The sequence below is a fragment of the Cimex lectularius genome, unplaced genomic scaffold, assembly GCF_000648675.2.
Source record: "Cimex lectularius strain Harlan isolate CLEC.00 unplaced genomic scaffold, Clec_2.1 scaffold186, whole genome shotgun sequence".
Lineage (NCBI taxonomy): Eukaryota > Metazoa > Arthropoda > Insecta > Hemiptera > Cimicidae > Cimex > Cimex lectularius.
Genome location: NW_019392979.1, coordinates 288,818 through 308,354, shown reverse-complemented (window position 1 = coordinate 308,354; position 19,537 = coordinate 288,818). Strand labels below are relative to the sequence as shown.

Genomic DNA, 19,537 nt, shown 5'->3' with positions numbered 1-19,537 from the left:
CAACTTTTTTCTGTAGTACGTACATGTTTGATGGTATTTTGTAAATTTCAAATAAAACCGAATCGTGCAGGGCAAACAGCAAACTTACTCTCACCCTGGCCAGTTTTAAACAAGCATGTGTCAAAAATACAGACATACAAAACACCGTCTAGAAAAATGAAGATTTTCATCGCCTTCGTACAACGGGCAAGATAAATATCTGTTTCGCCCTGCTTCCCTTACAAATTGCTCTTTAGAAACACTATCAGAGTTCTGCAAAACTTTTCCCCAAGTTGAGTTTAAAAATAGTTCTTGCGTTATTCTATACTGATCTAATATACATAATATTAATATTGCTAATTACAAAAGTCTTTGTAGAAGAATAATATAAAACTTCGTCGGTGGCTGCAACGGTTTAGGCGTTGACACGGCGCTCATCACTGTAAGGTAAAGGTCCCGGGTTCGAATCCAGCGGCCCTGCATTCGAACTCGACATACAAATGGGATTTTTTTCAAAAACACCGGCACCCCCAGAGTTAATATAACCTCTGCTGTTGCGAACCCTCGTTAAGAAAAAAAATTCTTAGCTGAAAGTTAACTCTTATTTAAATAATGTAATGTTAAATAGTTTGTATGAGTTTCTTATATAATTGTTTAATTTCTTTGTTCAACACTTCCTCTTTTTAACCTGTACCAAACTCGATGTTGTCTTCAACTCAAAAGAAACACTGTTTTTTTAGAAAGGGTGTAATGGAACTTAAAATCAGTAGAGAGAGATGAACAAGTCCTCTCAACGGAATTAGAGAATTAGACTGCAAGAAGATGAATCAATTCGAAAGAAAGCTTATATAGAATTGGTGTTTAGTAAATAATAATATTTTGAATTTTTAACCGTTCTAGATGGCTTTAATGTAGCTAAGGATAGTTTTTTTTCCAAAGCTTAGAATGCTTCACCGAATTAAAAGCCCATTTGAGATCAATATGTGTATTCAGTGTCTGATTTTGTTTATTTCCTTTTGTGATGGAAGTATGAACCCTTAATCGCGTATAATTTTATTGAATTTTGCCCATATCGTAATCCTATTTGACAAAATTTGCTTGGACAACAAGAATATATTTCGGTAATTACCAGGTTCTTTTTAGGGGCGGGCCTTTTTATGTAATATAGGCATTATCAACGATATACATTGAAATCTTCCGGAACTCTTTCATTTTGTAGAAATCTATTGAACACAGTCGGCATGTTTAACTTCTAGTTTGTTGCCAGGTTCTTATGAAATTCGTACGATCTTCGATCGGTTCCCTAGCGACATGCTATTTTTCGAACGCTGACGAAAATCTCATATACATCTAGTAAAATATGGTCATCTAAAAACGGTCCCTGCATCGCAGATCATAGCTGAATAACGTGTGTGTTTCTGTAAATCGTAAAAACACTCCTATTGGGATATCTCTATTACAAAATTATATTGAATTCACTAGTTTTCGTGGTCCGCTTGACCAATTAATATCATTCAATTAATTAGGTTTTTAGTTGACATAAAAAAGTTAGTGTCACGAGAGGGATTCGAACCCACGACCTTCGGCTTGATTTGCCGCTACTCTACCACTTGATAGAAGGAAAAATGGCAAAAATGAGGGAAAATTCAAAAGGTGGGGTTGAGATGGGAAGTTAGTGCCTGAGTGGATCGAGGTCACGATAGCTCAAGTGGTAGTGTAGCAGCGTATCAAGCCGAAGGTCGTGGGTTCGAATCCCGCTTGTGACACTGACTTTTTTATCTCAACTAAAAACCTTAATTAATTATATAGAATTTTAACTGGAATTAGTAACTATTTTCAAAAACCGTTCGATATAGGAGGTTTAACAATTAAAATTGATCAATCAGTAATACAGCAATACTGAGGAAATATAAGTCAGCTTTCTACATGAAGGCTAGACTTCTTGTAATCTATCTACGGATGTATATAAGAACGTATTCCTTTTTTGTTTAGATTTTTGAAGAACAATATTTTAAGGCACTATGGCTTTAAGAATTACAACCTAGTAACTGTAAAACAGCATCGGAAAAATGTTTGATCTTTGATAAAAAGGAACAACAATTGGGCATCTTTCTGTTGAAAAAGAGGATCACAATAGCCGCCCGGACAGGGCAATGTTCGTAAAATTTCCGGTCGACAATCGGCACCACCGTCAAAGCAATTCATTCTCTGTCAACTCCATCTGAAAAAGTATTAAAAAAAGAAATCAAACTAAGAATAATTAAGAGATTTTGACTGAGGATGATGTCAACACAACAAGGAAGAAGGACGATCAGAATCAATGTTGACATCTTCACGCAGACACAGCTTGTTCACAATTAATAAATCGGATCCGCCTACTCAAAACCGATTGTGACAATTTGTGTTCACGTCGTCATCATTAGATATCTCATCTAACGAATACTAATTTATTCTTAATCTATAAACGATTGTTTCTGCGCACATCTATCCAGATGGTTAACCAAGGCTGTTGGTGGAGGTCGCAATACCTTAAAAAGCATGTGACGTTTTCGTTTTCTAAACAGATACCTTCCGACCTGTAATCTTCTCTTTATTCCAGGGACAAAAGGAAAAGTTCTTACTGGGAATAGTTTCCCCGATTCTGTACAGTCCCTAAATTAGTTGACTCACTTATCTTCCAAATGGGTGATTAACCCCCAATGGACACATAAACTTAATTATGTTTTTCCCTGCTCGTGACAATAACTTATTCAATTCAATCAATACCTCACATACAAAAGATTAAGTAATTGAAAGAAGTAATTCAGTCAATTGACCACTAAATATAATGGATTTAATAAGTAAAACGAAGTATAGCTTCACTAACAGCTCCCCGTGGCCACTTCATATGTCGCCAAGAAACGAATCCTGATTACACATTTGAAAAAAAGGCAAAAAGAAGGGAAAATTGGAAAAGTTGTAGGTTGAGCTGGGGAGTTAGTGTCCGAGTGGCTCGAAGTCGAGATAGCTCAAGTGGCTAGAGCAGCGGCGTATTGAGCCGAAAGTCGTGGGTTCGAATCCCGCTCGTGACACTAACTTTTTCATTTCAACCAAAAATCTTACAGAAAAAGTTGAATTAATTGAATTTGGTCAATATACCACTAAATGTAATGGTTTTAATAATTAGGTGAATTTGACTGTTTTGAGATGTAAATCAATCATATCACTATTGCTGTCTTCTACGCCAAAGTTGCTTCATTTTAGTACATACGTTACTGTCAAAACAGCATAAAAGCAGTAACTAATTCATGTAATATTGATTAGGTTTATGTTTTTACGATTTTAGTAAGGCAAGGGAAATCGTAAAGTGCTAAACGTGAAGAGCATTCTGAAATTAAACAATAACCACACTCATTCGGTTTCTTTGATTACTCGAGAGGCATTTTGAAACGTCCTGAACCGTAAGGTCTGTTATAGTGACAGTCATGCCCTCGCTAATGTTTGCACTCAATCAACTCCGACACTTTGACATGGAATAAGTGTTTTCCGGAGTCCGCAGTTTAAAAGGAGGAGGTGTTTGATATTAGAGGAGTGAGGCGGCCGTTTGAATAGCCCGAGGGAAGAGTGGGATATGTCCCGGGAAGGGGAAGGACATGGGCGGTCAGCGACCCCTCATAACGGCCATCCCAACCATAACACTTTCAACCTTCCGAAGAGGAAGAATCAAAATAAAAATGGATCACGGGCTTTTAAACCGGCAAACGATCCGTGGGTCTCGAAAAACGTTTTATTTGAGGAAGGTTACGTTTGCAGGTCATATCTGATTCCTTTTTTGAAACCGTTGCTTACTTTCGCGATGTCTGAGTTCTCCTTGCGTCCTTTTAGCCTGAGATTCCAACCTACTTCCCATTGACCTGAACTTTAGAAATGACGGCCTTATTTGAATTAAAATGCTGAAAAATCTATCATATTAAATACTGAAGTTTTTACACATTGTCGTACTACCTACGTAATTTTTAGGTAGACTTACAATAATTCTAAATCTTTTATATATTATATATTTATTCCATATCTAACATTTCAAGGAAAAGACCATGTATAAAATAAGGTTGATCCTATGAGCTATTGTAATATTAAGTTTTAGGAATGTTAACAATTAAAGAAAAGTTCATCCAACAAACGCATATCTTTATATTGCAACACGTTTATTTGATTATTTTTTGAATCAGGGTCTACAAGCTGTGCAGTCATATCAGCTCTCCAGTCACAGATAGGGGAACTTGATAATCCACCATTGGCTCTCCTTAATCACACCCGTACAATAATCACAAATACACACAGTATATAAAATATATGTGAGGAAACATGGGACTCAACATTTGTCCTGCCCACCGAGTGCCATCTTTATGTCAGGGCTCACGCCTACTCGCTCCCAGTAAGGGGCCAAGACATTGGCTCCTCGATCAGATGTGAAACCCTTCTTAATAACGGAACACCTACGCTGTTTATTTTTGGCAATACCAAAATTCCAAAGGTACCACTTTCTTATACAAAAATTATGACAACAATGTAATACTCTTTGAGGGGATTATCCCTGCGGGGACTGGACAGGTACCAGCGACAACATGGATAAAAAAACACTCCGAGATGATCCTTGGCTTAGAACGCATCTTTGCAACATCAAACACTGTCTACAAAACAACCAGCGGGTCCTTTACCTTGTGAACATCTTTAAAAGTCCAACTTGCAAGGTGAGTATCGCCTTGATCGCTGTTTCAACCCAGACGTCCTGCCTGAAGCCCCGGGCTTGTCCAGGCCAAAGACCACAGCCGTCAACAGTTCATTGTACACCACAAGTTTTTCTTTTTATTGTTTTATTATTATTATTCAATATTATTATCATTATTTTGCTTTGCTAATTAACTTTAATTGTTTCTGAGCTGACTGCTTGCCATTAGAGAAAAACAGAATAATTTTGTTTTATTATATTCTCTTTTTCTTGCTCTGTAGACATTTCTCTTACTTTTCTTTAATGGTCTACACCTCCACATCCAATCCAGAGACCGTCGCTACCCCGAACTAGTCATAAAGTTTAAAAAGGACCTCGACAAAGTTACACACACATCAGACAAGATTTAAGATTTATATTTCATGGTGAATTACGATGAATGTCCACCAAACTAATCGAATAGATTCAGCAAAACTTATTAAATTCACTAGTTTTCGTGGTCTGCTTGACCAATTAAGGTCGTGGGTTCGAATCCCGCTCGTGACACTGACTTTTTTATTTCAACTAAAAACCTTAATTAATTGAAATTCAGCAAAACGTTCTGCTATTACTATATCTTAAAAAGTTTTCTTCTTTTTTAGCACCAGACGCCACAAAACTGTTTTTAATATAGTTAAAAAATATAACTCACTCATATAAAAGTGTGAGAAAAATAATATCACGAAATTGATAAAATACGATAATGCATAATTGCAATATATTGTATTAAAGTCTGCGAGTAGATGATGTGTAGTTTAGTTTTTATATGTGTAGGTCACAAATAAATGCAAGGACAAACCTCTGAATGTGGTTAAAAACACATTTATCAGAAAAACCCAGCACAAATAAGTAGATCAAAGTACAAACATATTCCAGATTAATTTTATTTTTATTAAGAGCAAAATGAAAATAATTTAATAACAAAGCATTTATAAGCAAATATAATGCAAAATTTCTAGTGATTTTGTATATCTTATTACGAGCTCATGGCCAATATCTGATTTCAAAACAAGCCGGCCAAAAAAATGGCATTCTATGGCATACTTCTGGCTGATTCCAAGTGGTTTTCGAGGCGCAGCAACCGAGACCCGCAAATAACGACCTCAGACGATTGAAAACCCAATTTTCAGGATCATTAAACATTGCTCATTGTAATATTGGTAACATAACACTACACAACGACCTAATTTTACCCTTTCGTCATCCGTCTGTGTGCTTTTTAATCTTTGATTTCTTTACGAGATGTTTTAATATCTAACACTGTAATGGCGTGGCAAGATCGACAAAATTTCACGTATTTACAGCATTTTAATTATGGGATATAGAAAAATATTATTAAAGGAATGGAAAAATAAATGTGTGGGTACTTATTCGCCACTTTTTACATAAAACTTAAAATCATACATGTTTAAAAGCTTAAAAAAACATTTACAAAAATACTCTTAAAACAATACAGTATATAGCAAAAAACTTGTAAACACTGAATAGAAAAATGCAACACTAAATAACAAAACGAACATAACAGTAAGTTTTAAACAACACTGTACTTAACAAAAAATATCCAAGAAAACACTATTAAAATGCTAAATAGAAAAAAAACACATACGAAATGTCAACTGCACGCCAGAAAACTTGTCAAAATGGTGTTATACACTTAATTAAGTCACTGAATAACAGAATACAACACAATAAGAAGAATTAAACAATGACCCAATAAATACTAGAAACCTAGTAAAATCGATTCATACATTGCAACATTACGTGAAAATAATAACCTATTAAATTAGCAAAACCCGTAAGAAATGTAAATAAAAAACATTAAAATACAATAAATATCAAAAAATGAAAAACATAATAATAAATTAATAGAAATGATAAATGATAGAGTGAGTGTGGTGTTCAATACTTTTAAAAAGGATAGTTCCTACTCACAGTAAGTTCCAACTTACTGTGAGTAGGAAATATCCTTTTTAAAAGTATTTAATAATAAATTAATTATAAAAACCGAATAAATGGCAGAGACAAAAAATAATTTAAAAACGTAAAAACCATTCATTCACACATGGTAACATGACATGAAAAACAACAGAAAATTAACAAAAACGTAAGAAATCAAAATAGAAAACGTTCCTTTACAATAAACAACATAAAACGAGAAACGTAATAAAAATACTAATTACCAAACACTCAATAAATGGCAGTAACGGAGTTAAAAACAATGCACACATAATAACATGACGTGAAACACAAAATGAAAAACGTAGCAAACGCTAAATACCGAAATACTCACTAAATGGCAGAGACACAATAAAAATAATAAAATATAGCATTACGTAAAAAAGAAGCATAAAAAGTAGCAAAAACCGTACAAAATCTAAATAAAAAACATCAAAACACAATAAATAACATTAAACTGAAAAACGAAATAAAACTCAAATTTACGTAATAAACAAAAAATAAAACACAATAAATAGCACCATTAAAAAGGAGAAATTAATGAATACATATTTATTTACGTGCAAGTTTGTACATTTTTCACGTCGAGTGGTATTCCTACACGCTCTCTATATCGACTCAAAGAATGACATTCAATTACGCGAGACACATCAAGTAACCTTTCTCTAGGCTGAGTTTGACGCGAAAGTAAGCTTTCTTGTGTCAAAATCGCATGGCCGATTGTCGCTCGGGTGGGCAATATTTCATTCTTAAATATTTTTTTCTTATTTACATACCATTTACTAACGTAGTACTAATTTACTAAAACTCGACATTCCTCTACATCCTTCGCAACTACTGTGTAACTAACATAATGAATGGTAACTATACCTAATGAAGGCTACTCAATATTCCGCCATCACCCCTCTCACACTGCACATTTACACTATTAAATACTTAAATTCACTAATTTCGTGGTCCGCTTAACCAATTAATATATTACAATTAATTAAGGATTTTAGTTGAGGGAAAAAGTCAATGGCACGAGCGGGATTCGAACCCACGATCTTCGGCTGCTGCTCTACCACTTGAGCTATCGTGACCTCGATCCACTCGGACANACAGATCTGTTTCCTACAAAATTGTACTCGCTGCCCTACTCAATTTTCTCATCGGGTGGCATTTCTACACGCACAAGAGTGTGATTCCTTAGTTATATGTAGTAACTAAGGAATCACACTGTTAAGTCATATTGAAGAGATCGAGTAACCTTTTTCCACTCGGATTTCGGCTCAATAGTATGTGTCCTCGCATGGCCTATTCTTGTTCGAATGAGTATCATTCCCGTTTTTCCCAGGTCCACCTATGAGAGCTTGTCTATCAATTCTACCTAAAATAGTATAAGGCTATTAAATTCAAAACTTAATATTACAAAAATATCGCTTAATAGATAAAAACATCCACACAGTAAGAATAATATTTAAAAAACAGTGCATGAGTCTGTGTGGATGGAATACTTTAAAATTTAGTACTAAATGTAAAGTAACAATACTTAATTCACAATGAATTTGAATGGACTAACAGTTTGTCGTCGATCTTATAAATCATAAATACCATACTGGAAATCTTCCAATTTACGAAATATAACTGGTGGTTCTATTCTGGACTCGAATAATGTTGAAATAACATCTTAAACATAACGTCCGTATATTCGTTCGAATGTACCTAATTTACAAACAGCCTGAAAGAAATGGGACCGAGAATGCAAAAGAGGAGATCGGCGTTGATAAACAGGCACACTTCTACACAGTTCACACCTACGGGTTCAGACCGGAAATATCTCTTTTCAAGATCAATTCCGTTGGCCGATGAATAAAGTATAGTCACGTATACTCTCTTTCTGAAATTCCAACCACCAGAACCAATACCCAGGTTTTATGACCGGTATAAACAATTTTTACTTCAAGTAGCTCTCAGAATAAATAGTATAATTTAAGTATATTAAAGTAAGTATATTATTCTAGGTCTGCTTTCTTACATACGCTCATATAGAAGCACATATATAAAATGGCTTACCAACACTCGCAAGACATTATAAAATACAAATTGTTTGGTATTATTATTCAGAAATCGTGAGATGCGGTCTAGTGTGATGTAGGTTTCAGAAAAACATTTTCTTTATCGTGCCAAAGTTTCGATCTTTATTGAGATCATCTTCAGGGCCTGGGATTTACAAACATTGTTTACTTTTAACAAATACATGTAGGATGTGGAAAAAAGTGAATTTATACAATGCAATGTAGTTGATAAACGTAAACAATGTTTGAAAATCCCAGGCCCTGAAGATGATCTCAATAAAGATCGAAACGTTGGGACGATAAAGAAAATGTTTTTCTGAAACCTACATCACACCAGACCACATCTCACGACTTCTGAATAATTATCGATTAACGGTCACTAGCCACCACACGTTTGGTATATAATAAATCTTCTAAGCGATTAATTTTTGGTTTGTTTTCCCCATTGATACGTTTGATACATATCCATGGTAATGCTATCCCGGTGAACTCAATTTTGGGGAAAATAGTCTAGAATAAGTCTAGCTTTTATGAGCAGTACAACACATTGTAAATGCGAATAACTTTTATATTTATATTATTTATTTGTATTTTCACACGGCTATTTAGGGAAATAAGACTAACAAATTAAATAACAAAATTTCTTAAAAATTTCATTAAGTTTTAATACGTATAATTGTTTTTTTAACAAAAGAATCCGAGCTCCGGAATATTTGTTGTTAAAATTATTGAAGCTAGTTATCATCGCTTCGGAAGAAGCGAGTAAAATATAAGTTGTCTGGTGATTTTCTTTTGCTTTTTAATTTTTTCTTCTTACAATGTCTTTACGCTTGAGCTCTTTTTAATTTCTTAGTGATCTTGGAAAAATAAAACCAAATTGAATTATTTATTTATTTTATATTTTTTGAGAATCCTCTAGCCTTATATGAAGTTTCCGTTCTCTCGTACATATCCCCAACTTCCTTTTTATGGAGGTTTTTCCCTGGTCTTTTGGAAATGGTTTTCTTTCTATCTTACTCGTTCCAATTTCAATTTTTTGACATTTTCAGAATGGAATTTTCCCGATTTAATTCTAAAGAAATCGAAGACAAGACAAGGGGAATATTGCTGTCTTTGGATGTAGCCATTGTGTGCAAACGAAGCAAAAAAATAAGCTATACAAGCTTCTAGTAATCGAGTGATGTTCCAACATAATTATCGATTGTTACTTATTGTCTGAACCGTGGAAGAGGACCTTCGATTTCTTTACGACGCGAATTAACACGTTTTCTGGTTTTTCTTGTAATGAAAAATAATGTTTTCACGCAACAAAACCTAGAAAATTTTTAGAAAATTGAAAAAAAACAACAACATTTTATGTATTATGCTTTTGATATTTAAGGGTAAGGAATTGTAAAAATAAGGCGCATTTAATGGGTGGAGGTGGACTTTAAAGTTTGAAAAACTTGAGGCTCCGGAGCCACCTCTGCTTAAGTTGTCTCGGGATTATCGGGGTGGGTTATGTTGACATTGATTGTGATAATGGGTTGGGGTGAGTGGAGGTTTATCGTTGAACTATGAAAATTTGGTGGGATCGTATAATTTACAAAGGGTATTTTGAGGTGTGGAAGGTGGTGGTTTAGTGGAGAAATGGCAAAAAGGAGGGAAAATTCAAAAGGTGGTGTTGAGATGGGAAGTTAGTATCCGAGTGGATCGAGGTCACGATAGCTCAAGTGGTAGAGCAGCGGCGTATCTAGCTGAAGATCGTGGGTTCGAATCCCGCTCGTGCCATTAACTTTTTTATCTAGACTAAAAACCTTAATTAATTGTAATATATTAATTGGTCAAGCGGACCACGAAATTGGTGAATTTAAGTCAATATAGAACCCATGGTAGTGTACGCAATAGGTTTTAGGGATTGGAATCTTATTGAGCGATGTTGCATGAGTGCAATTGTTTGCATTTATTTATAACGCGTAATGCCTCCTCCTTAGTTTTCCTTTTATACAAAAAACAGATACTTATTAAAACCTTTCAGTTCGACATGGAAACAATATATATGCCGGGAGTAAGCTAAGAATGAGTAATAAAAGTGACAAAACACAAATAAAATGAAAACTACTGAAATGATAGAGACATCATTAATGAATAGTTGAATATGAGTAATAACCCAAAACTTAATATTACTCAGCTAGACGGAAATAAAACACTTTTTTTCTCTTTATTTGTTTCCTTTTTGTTGTCATTCAGGAACTGTATAAACGAAAAGCGAGAGAGACTGCGGACACCTAGATGCTCGAGACGATGTTCCGAAAAAATTTGAGTATTCAGCCACAAAGTGAAAAATTCTTTACCCTTGAGTTGCATAAAAATCACAGTTTGTTTGCTTTAGATTTCATAGGCACAAAGTCAAGAAATATTTGCTCCCAATGAATTGCAAAAATCACAGCTCCAAAAAGCGTGAAAGATTTATCTGCTCACCCATAGGATTGAAGAAATTGATCCAATTCCTTACAAAGGAGGAAACGGAAACAAATAGGCTTTCCTTAGGCGATTCTCACTATGAACTTCCCAAATTCGACTTAGGAGGATTTCAGATAGGGCTAGTCAGTCATTTATATTTTCATTTGTAACGTGAAAGCTCTACCATAATCGTATGCCAACGTGTTCTCTTTTCAAAACCAATAGCAATTCGATTTATCACTGCTGTAGATCTAATTTTGGATAGAGGAAAATATGCCAAGTTCATGCATTTGAAAACAAATGAGAAGTGATGCTATATAGTAACGATAAACACCAGGTCTTCTGCAATCTCTAACTAAATGTGTTAAACTGGAACTGAACAGTTTCTCACTGAAGATGGCTCAATGCCGCAATGAGTGGTTCAACCACCCGCAGGTAAAGACCGACCAATTAAGTGTATCATTGCTGTTCAGGACATTTCACCAACTCTCAGACCAACACCCAGCATTAACTCTAACAGTATATTTATCGGAGTAAGGTCGGGAAAGAGAAGAGTTTTTTTCATAAAAAATGTCTGATCTTTTGTTAAAGTCTCATTTCTCTGAAACCCCCAGATCTGGTTACCATAGCATAGATTGGAACGACAAACGCTATAAAATACTTTGAACATTGCTGAAAGCTGAACCAGGTCCTGGGTGAACAGACCATTCCAAACTTTTTTAAATATATTTTTTTACCCTTTTTATACCAACTCTCTGACGCTTGCGTTTCCGAAAGTTTAAAAGGTTAGAATTATCCAGATTTGCCGGCAGGTTCCATTTGTCACAAAAATTCCATAATAGGTTGATATTTCTTTGAATGTCCTCACTCTATCTGAGAGGATCACTATTCCGTACCACCTATGTCGATGCCACAGTCAAGAACGAAACTTATGTCCTCCAAAGTTTGCTACATTTTGTTCTAATATAGTATTAGGGCGTTTTAATATTTTGTATGTTCTTTTTTCCAACTCGGTGTTCTTTTGTTTGTTTTTGCTTTCAAACTACCAAGGTAGGGCGCATGCGCAAACGTAAAATCCCGTACAGGTGTATCTCCGAACCATCACAACGATATTAATGAAATATTCAGAGATTATGCAGGCTGCTTTTGAGATGATGAATTTTATTCCAAACGTTCCTAAACCCTTCCATTTCACATGTTTTTTCCTCACTGATAAATTTTCTGATGTTAGAGATAGTGTGCTTTTTTATTTCATGCCATCAATTTTCGGTTAAATTTCTAACTTCTACAGCCCCTACAGTAGGTATTGCCAAATTGTTCCTTATTCCTTCAATCTTTGAGGAATTGATACACTAAATTGTTTTGAAAAACTATTTTGTTTTGTTTTTTAATAGTTTTGGGTATATGGTCGGTGTGTTAAGGCTTTTCCGACTGGGGTGTCCGTCGCCCGGATCCAAACTCCCCTCCTGAAAACGCATTTCCTTATATGAAGGTGCTTTCCCGGGTTAGGCCCCTGTTTCCACAGTTTCCCGCAAGTGGCCATGGGATTTCAGGTTAAAAACAAACTGGGGCTTTTAATCAATGTCACAAAATGTGAAAGCAAATTTTTTTTAGGTCAACTACGTCTAGATCTCGGCATATCTTGATTCCTCTACATTAATCAGTATTTACCATGAATATTTTAATATCAATTGCCACTGGATTGGATTAAATGTCACGATTTGTCTTTATATTCAAATACTGTTCTTCTGACTAAAATGTGTGAACAAACATTGAATTTTACAAGACTTTTATTCCTAATAAAATTTATTTTAGGGATTTTTCGTTTATTGAATAACTGTTTTAGATGCTTCACAATTTTTTTGTATAAATTGACGTGTGGTGGACTTAGAAAGTCTGTTGAGAATGTGTTGTAAGAACGGGTCGTTTTAGCTCCCCGCGTTTACCGCTAACATAATCACACCTTTTATAATATGCTCTACTTCTCTTTGACAATTCTTTTCTTTGGCTGACTTGAGAAGATTCTACCCACCTCTCTAGCGGCCATCTCACTTGACAGCTGAAAATACTTTCCCGGCCGGATGGAAAAACAATTTCCTTAAGTGTTTACAGCATTGTACTTTTTTCCATCCCGTTAGGTGGACTTATCATGAGTGTTTAAGAAAACTCTTTTAACTGAATTTTTTTATGCAAATCGCATACACAACACCGTTTTGTTGTTGTAAGATAATGTGCTCAGTATTATCGCTGTTTAATTATTGGGGATTTATATGTCCCATAAAAAAATTTCATTCCAAGATTAATTTTTTTAAATTATGTAAATTTGTATAAAATGTATTCATGCCTGCCAATTTTTCATTAGAATCAGTGTTTCTTGTAACAGTGAATATATGGGATGAATACAAATATAATAATAGGATTATTAATAGGTCCTGTATATTGGATAATGAGCAAAAGATGGAGAGAGCAGATGTAAAAGTGAGAGAAAGGAAGAAAAATAGAGATAGATAATAGAGAGTGAGAGAGGAGAGGGTTGAGAAAGGGCGGAGGGATAGAAGAGCTCTATCGTTTAGATGAGAGAGTGTGAAATATTGAAATAGAGAGATAAAAAGATAGATTTAGATAAGTGAGCAAAACGACAGTCGAAGATGAAGAGAGTGTGAGATAAAGATGAACGGATGGATGCAAACATATATTGATAGATGCATAGATGGAAGAAAGTAAAAAATAGTTACTGAATGGATGGACATAAATATAGACGTATGGTAAGATAAATGGACGGTTAGACAGATGGATAGATCGATAAATATCAGGATAGATGGGTATACAGGGTGTCCCACTTCCTTTTGACGAAACTCAGGAAATCGATTCTCTTCGTTTGGAGCAAAAAACGAGCAAAAAAATGCTTTACTTTGATTTTTCATCTCTACTAGAACGTTATTTAAAAACCTGGATATATATACGTAAAGCATATTAGATGAAGAAGTTTTTGTGAAATTTGACAAGTTGTAGGTATTTTTTNAGTTTGTAGCACGAGTAGCAATTCACCCTGTATATCTATATATACTACTATCTGTTAGTAAGAACTATCTTTTTTAAAATATTGAACAATACCCTCACTCTACCATTTACCACTTCTATATAGATTAGTTAGATGGGTAGATAGATATATGAACGATGGATAAATGGATAGATGGAATTGGTATATAGATTTATATATGTGTAGTGTCACATACATGATTGACTCACCACCATAGTGACGTCGTGGTAGGAGAGTAGGAAACAGAGGGATAAGATTTAGGTGTATGCGACATGACAAACAGGTCGGATCTTTTCTCCGTAAATTGGAAATTACTACTTTTAAAAGGGAGCCGTAAGCTCGAAAGAAAATATTATTATTTCTGTTGACTGGGTGTTTGGGAATTCATTGAACGAATGGTGACGGTAGGATATAGGGATATATATATGTATATATTGTAAATAGGTTTTAATAAACTCTTATAACAAAAGAGTTTTTATCTTCTCCTTTGTGAACCTTCCATTTTTACCTTTTCTTTCCCTTTTTGTGAGGAGGAACGTTTCTTACTCACTACTCTGCCTTATTATTAACCCCTATATGTGGTAAGAGCCCCTCACAACTGGTAGCAGAGCGTGGTTCCGATCCACGGACCTCTGAGTTATGGGCCCAGCACGCTTCCACTGCGCCACTCTGCTGCCAGTTGTGAGGGGCTCTTACCACATATAGGGGTTAATAATAAGGCAGAGGTTGAAGAATTGATGTATGGATCGATTAGCTATTTGTAAACTACGTAGGGTGTGCAATAGTTTGCAAGATGCAAGCTATTAACAAATTTTTTAGTAATCTAATCGGGCAGACTTCTAATCTGAGAAATAGAAAAGTCATAATGATTGATAAGTAGGTTCATAGATATACAATATACCTTTATCTAGTGCAACCCTTCACATTCTTCCCTTATCTCATCTGCCCGTGTTCGTTACCAAGAAACCCTTCCTTCGTTACATCCCTCAAGCCTTGCTAATATTAATATTTTTAATCTAATTCATTCCGGACTTTCATCGAGTTAAGACCGGAGATTCGCTAATTGAAATTGGTTAGTCCAATTTTGTATTTTATTGTCGTGTAATAAATAGTGTTCTTTTTAAAAACCATTTCAATTTTCGCAAAACAAAACTTATATATGTGAGGGAGAAGTGAAAAAAAAGAAAATCCGAAGGCAGTGTACTTTAAATTAAATATGTTGATAACCAGATTGATCGAATTATTTGAATAATTCGAACATTGTAATGCATAGATTTTTTTTCTCTTACTGTGCTCATTTTGCAACTGGTAAAACGTGTGACCTTGTTCACCCTGGCGTGACGGTTTCTCCAGGTCATCAACATTTGATCGCAGGCAACTATTTTGATGAAATGTCCATCATTTAGATTTTAAAGTCGGCCTATATACAGTGGATAGTCACTTCGTCGAGGGCTCTGCCTGCGCGTTTTTTTTTAAATCGAGAGATCCACAGTCTACTGACTGTACGAGCAGCTCACTGGTTTTTCCGTCATATCATCGACCTCTGTACGGACACTTTTGATATTCGTCATTATTTCAAACCTAAGTCTTTGCTAAACTCTATTCATCACATACATTCTGTAAATCGGAACGTTAAAACTAGTTAAAAAATAATGGCAATAATTTTTAAACAATACTTTCTTCGAAATCTTCTGAAACGTAAGAGAAAAAAGTAATTTTTGGTTAGTTTTAAAGCAATAGTAACAAGCAATTCAATAAATGTTTTTTTCATGGTTGAGTTTGAAATTTTAAATTATTGCAATACTCATGGAGTGTATTTCGTTATCTTAACTCCGTAAACCGTCTCCATACATGAAAGTATGATATAGATTAAGACAGAAACACTAGAAAAAAAATGGTTAGGGATGGTTGATGATGATTTTTGATTGATGATTGGTGATGAATTTCAAAAACATCAGCACCCTGAGGGTTCATGTAACATCGTAGTTGAAATACCCTCGTAAAATATATAATTAAAAAAGATGTATTCGCCTAAAATCTTGAAAGTTGTTTAAAAAACAGAGTACTGGAAGAATTTCTTATATGTTCGACTGGTACATACGAATTAGTTTAGATTTTGAGTAACTTTTTGGACACTTGATGTACATAAAAAATATGGATTGTGTTAAAGCGAAATAAACCGATTTTAGGGTAGATATTAATGAAATGCTTTTAAGAATTCGAAATTTGTAAAAAAAAAAATATTCTCTTCCGAAAATTAAAATTTAATTACTCAGAAATCGTGAGATGAGGTCTGGTGTGATGTAGGTTGCAGAGTGCCTCTCAACACGACACGCATGAACGGCACAATTACACAGAAAACAAACACGTTGAGCTCTGAAGATGATCTCAATAAAGATCGAAACGTTGGCACGATAAAGAAAATGTTTTTCTGAAACCTACATCACATCAGACCACATCTCACGATTTCTGAATAATCATCGATTAACGTCACTAATGACCACACATTAAAATTTAAATGTTACCCAGTGGTACATCTCAGTATTTAACTTTAGATACAAAAGTTTTCATGGTTCTTGCAATCAGTCTTTAACCTATAATCCGTAAGATTCTGGGAAAACTACTCCTCTGCGCAACAAAATACCTTCCCATATTACTCACATCCCATAAAAGCACATGGCGTTTTAGACACACTATTCCCATTGTTCTTGAGCTGAAGCAGTACATTGCCCTGGAGTCATCCTTAACATATCGCAGGCATTGGCAGGACATGGCATCGAGGTTTTCTGTGGAAGCCCAAGGCCATCTTTCCATCTACTTCATACGTTGTTCTAAAATGTTATCTTAGACTGTTATCAACATTTCCTTCCTTTCCATTTACCCGATTCTCGCTGGTGTCCCACGCAGGGTAGAATACTCGCCCCCCTTCTTTTCACATTTTACATGGCTGATCTACCGACCCACCCTAATACTTTCATTTTTTCTTTTACTATAGATTTTTGATATATTTTTCCATGATTGTGCTAAGGGTAGGAATAAATAAATGGATTTTATACTTTTAAATAATGGTGTAAAAAGAGTTCTTTTAAAATAAAGTTAAATTATATTGGGAATATCCCCAGTGAAAGAGGTAAATTAAAAATATAAAGAAGGGGGAGGAAGATATCGGTTTAAATCAATACGGTATATTACATAATTATAAAAAATGAGTTTTTATCATTAAGATTTTTAAACAATATTTCCTGCAATATTGCGCAAGTCCTTCAAAACTAATTGGGTGTAAACAAAAGAAAATGGATTAGATTTACACCTACGAATTATAAGGTCTGAATATTTGTCTTATTTGATAATAATATTAACACCCACATTACAAAAAAATATCAAAGGCATTTAAAAATTCTCAATCGTTGTTATGTATTTCTTGTGAGTTTGTATTCATAATTGTAAATTGTATTTGTTTAGAAATCGTGAGATGCGGTCTGGTGTGATGTAGGTTTCAGAAAAACATTTTATTTATTGTGCCAACGTTTCGATCATTATTGAGATCATTTTCAGGGCCTGGGATTTACAAACATTGTTTACATATAACAGTTACATTTTGGATGTGGAAAACGAATTTATACAATGCAAAATATTGGTCAAGCGGACCACGAAATTAGTGAATTTAGCAAAATATATTTTTTATATATTCAATCAAAGTATTTCTACTCACTCAAAGTGTGTTTGTCTTCTGTGCAATTGGCACTCTCGACATGACACGCAAGAATGGCACAATTATACAGAAGACAAACACTTTGAGTGAGTAGAAATACTTTGATTGAATATATAAAAAATATATTTTGCATTGTATAAATTCTCTTTTTCACATCAAAAATGTAACTGTTATATGTAAACATTGTTTGTAAAACCCAGGCCCTGAAGATGATCTCAATAAAGATCGAAACATTGGCACGATAAAGAAAATATTTTTCTGAAACCTACATCACACCAGACCGCATCTCACGATTTCTAAATAAATATCGATTAACGGTCATTATTCACCACACGTTGTAAATTGTTTATGATGATGTTTTATAATTTGTAACCTTTTTATTATTTCCCAAATCTTTTTTCTGTCATGATTTGCAGTATGGTTTTTTTAATAATAACTAGTTTTATGATACATCGATCCATTATTTTATAACTGCAAATTGCAAAATGTCAGGCAGATCTAAGATTTTACATTTCTGTCGCTTCCCTTGACAGTAATTTTGTATTTATTTTGTGACTCGATAAAATCCCTCAGTTTCTTCGAGAAACTGGAGCAAGTCGAAAAGATTCAAGTGCAAGAAATACAATATTAAAAAAAAATAGTTTACATTATAAGTATTGGGTTAAATATTTGAATTGCATGCATCTTATAAATCAATATTCTACTTAAACGTCTAGTCCAGTTAACTTCAGCGTACGAAGTTATCATTGAACTTGAAACCAACTGTGCATGTTAAATTAAAGAAATTAGTTAAGACAGTGGACATCATCATACTTCAACTGTATTAAATGCAAGTAAAGTTTTACATTGATATCCTAGGATTGTTAACCTTGGTTTGCGCGGTCGGAATATCAAGATATTCTGAGTGCAGTGAATTTTCCTTAATTATCATTTCGATGAACGGCTTTTAGGACTATTTATTTTCTTTGTTGAAAATTTTTTCACAAAATAAAAGATTATTCTTATCGGGCACTTCAAAGATGACGACGTTCACAATGAGGTCTCATTGTGGGAATGGAAATATTTTTGGGGGATTATACAATATAATTATCATGTTTTCTTTTAATTTCTCTATTCTTGTATTATAATCTTGCACTATGACAACTAGATGTCTATATTATTTTATGCAGACCGTGAAAAATAAAGTACTGTCACGATCTGGCAGAAATAATCCGATTCCTCTCGTCATGCTCTCTTTGTTCCTATCTCAGTCTTGAGTAAAAGGTCGATTCGGCTCGGGAAATTTATGGAGGTCCGCATTATTTCGAATTTAATTACTGCAAGTTACCGAAACATATGTGTTAAGAGAATGGTACACTTTAATTTATTACACGACTGGTGAGGGAACAATAGGAAAAGGGTGCTCATGCCGAACGGACATTGGGTCCGTCTTCCCTCGCGGGTTTGTCGAACTGCTCGGGCAAATTGACAGACAGTTCCCTATTGAAGATGGTGCAATGTTAAAACGCGTTTGAGTAGTTCAACAAACCAGCGAGTTAAGACGGACCGAATAAGTTATAATGCCGGTTCAGCATGGGTTCATCGAGTTGCAGACCAACAACCCA

The 19,537-nt window shown here is 34.5% G+C and overlaps 1 long non-coding RNA gene and 1 other non-coding gene across 2 annotated transcripts in view; one reads left to right on the top strand and one right to left on the bottom strand.

Moving 5' to 3' along the window:
• LOC106665246 overlaps positions 1–19,537 on the top strand; it is a 255,348-nt gene that overhangs the window by 129,994 nt on the left and 105,817 nt on the right. The window lies entirely within an intron of this gene.
• Trnam-cau lies at positions 14,824–14,895 on the bottom strand. Its single transcript has one exon. It is a non-coding gene; the product is annotated as a tRNA-Met (tRNA).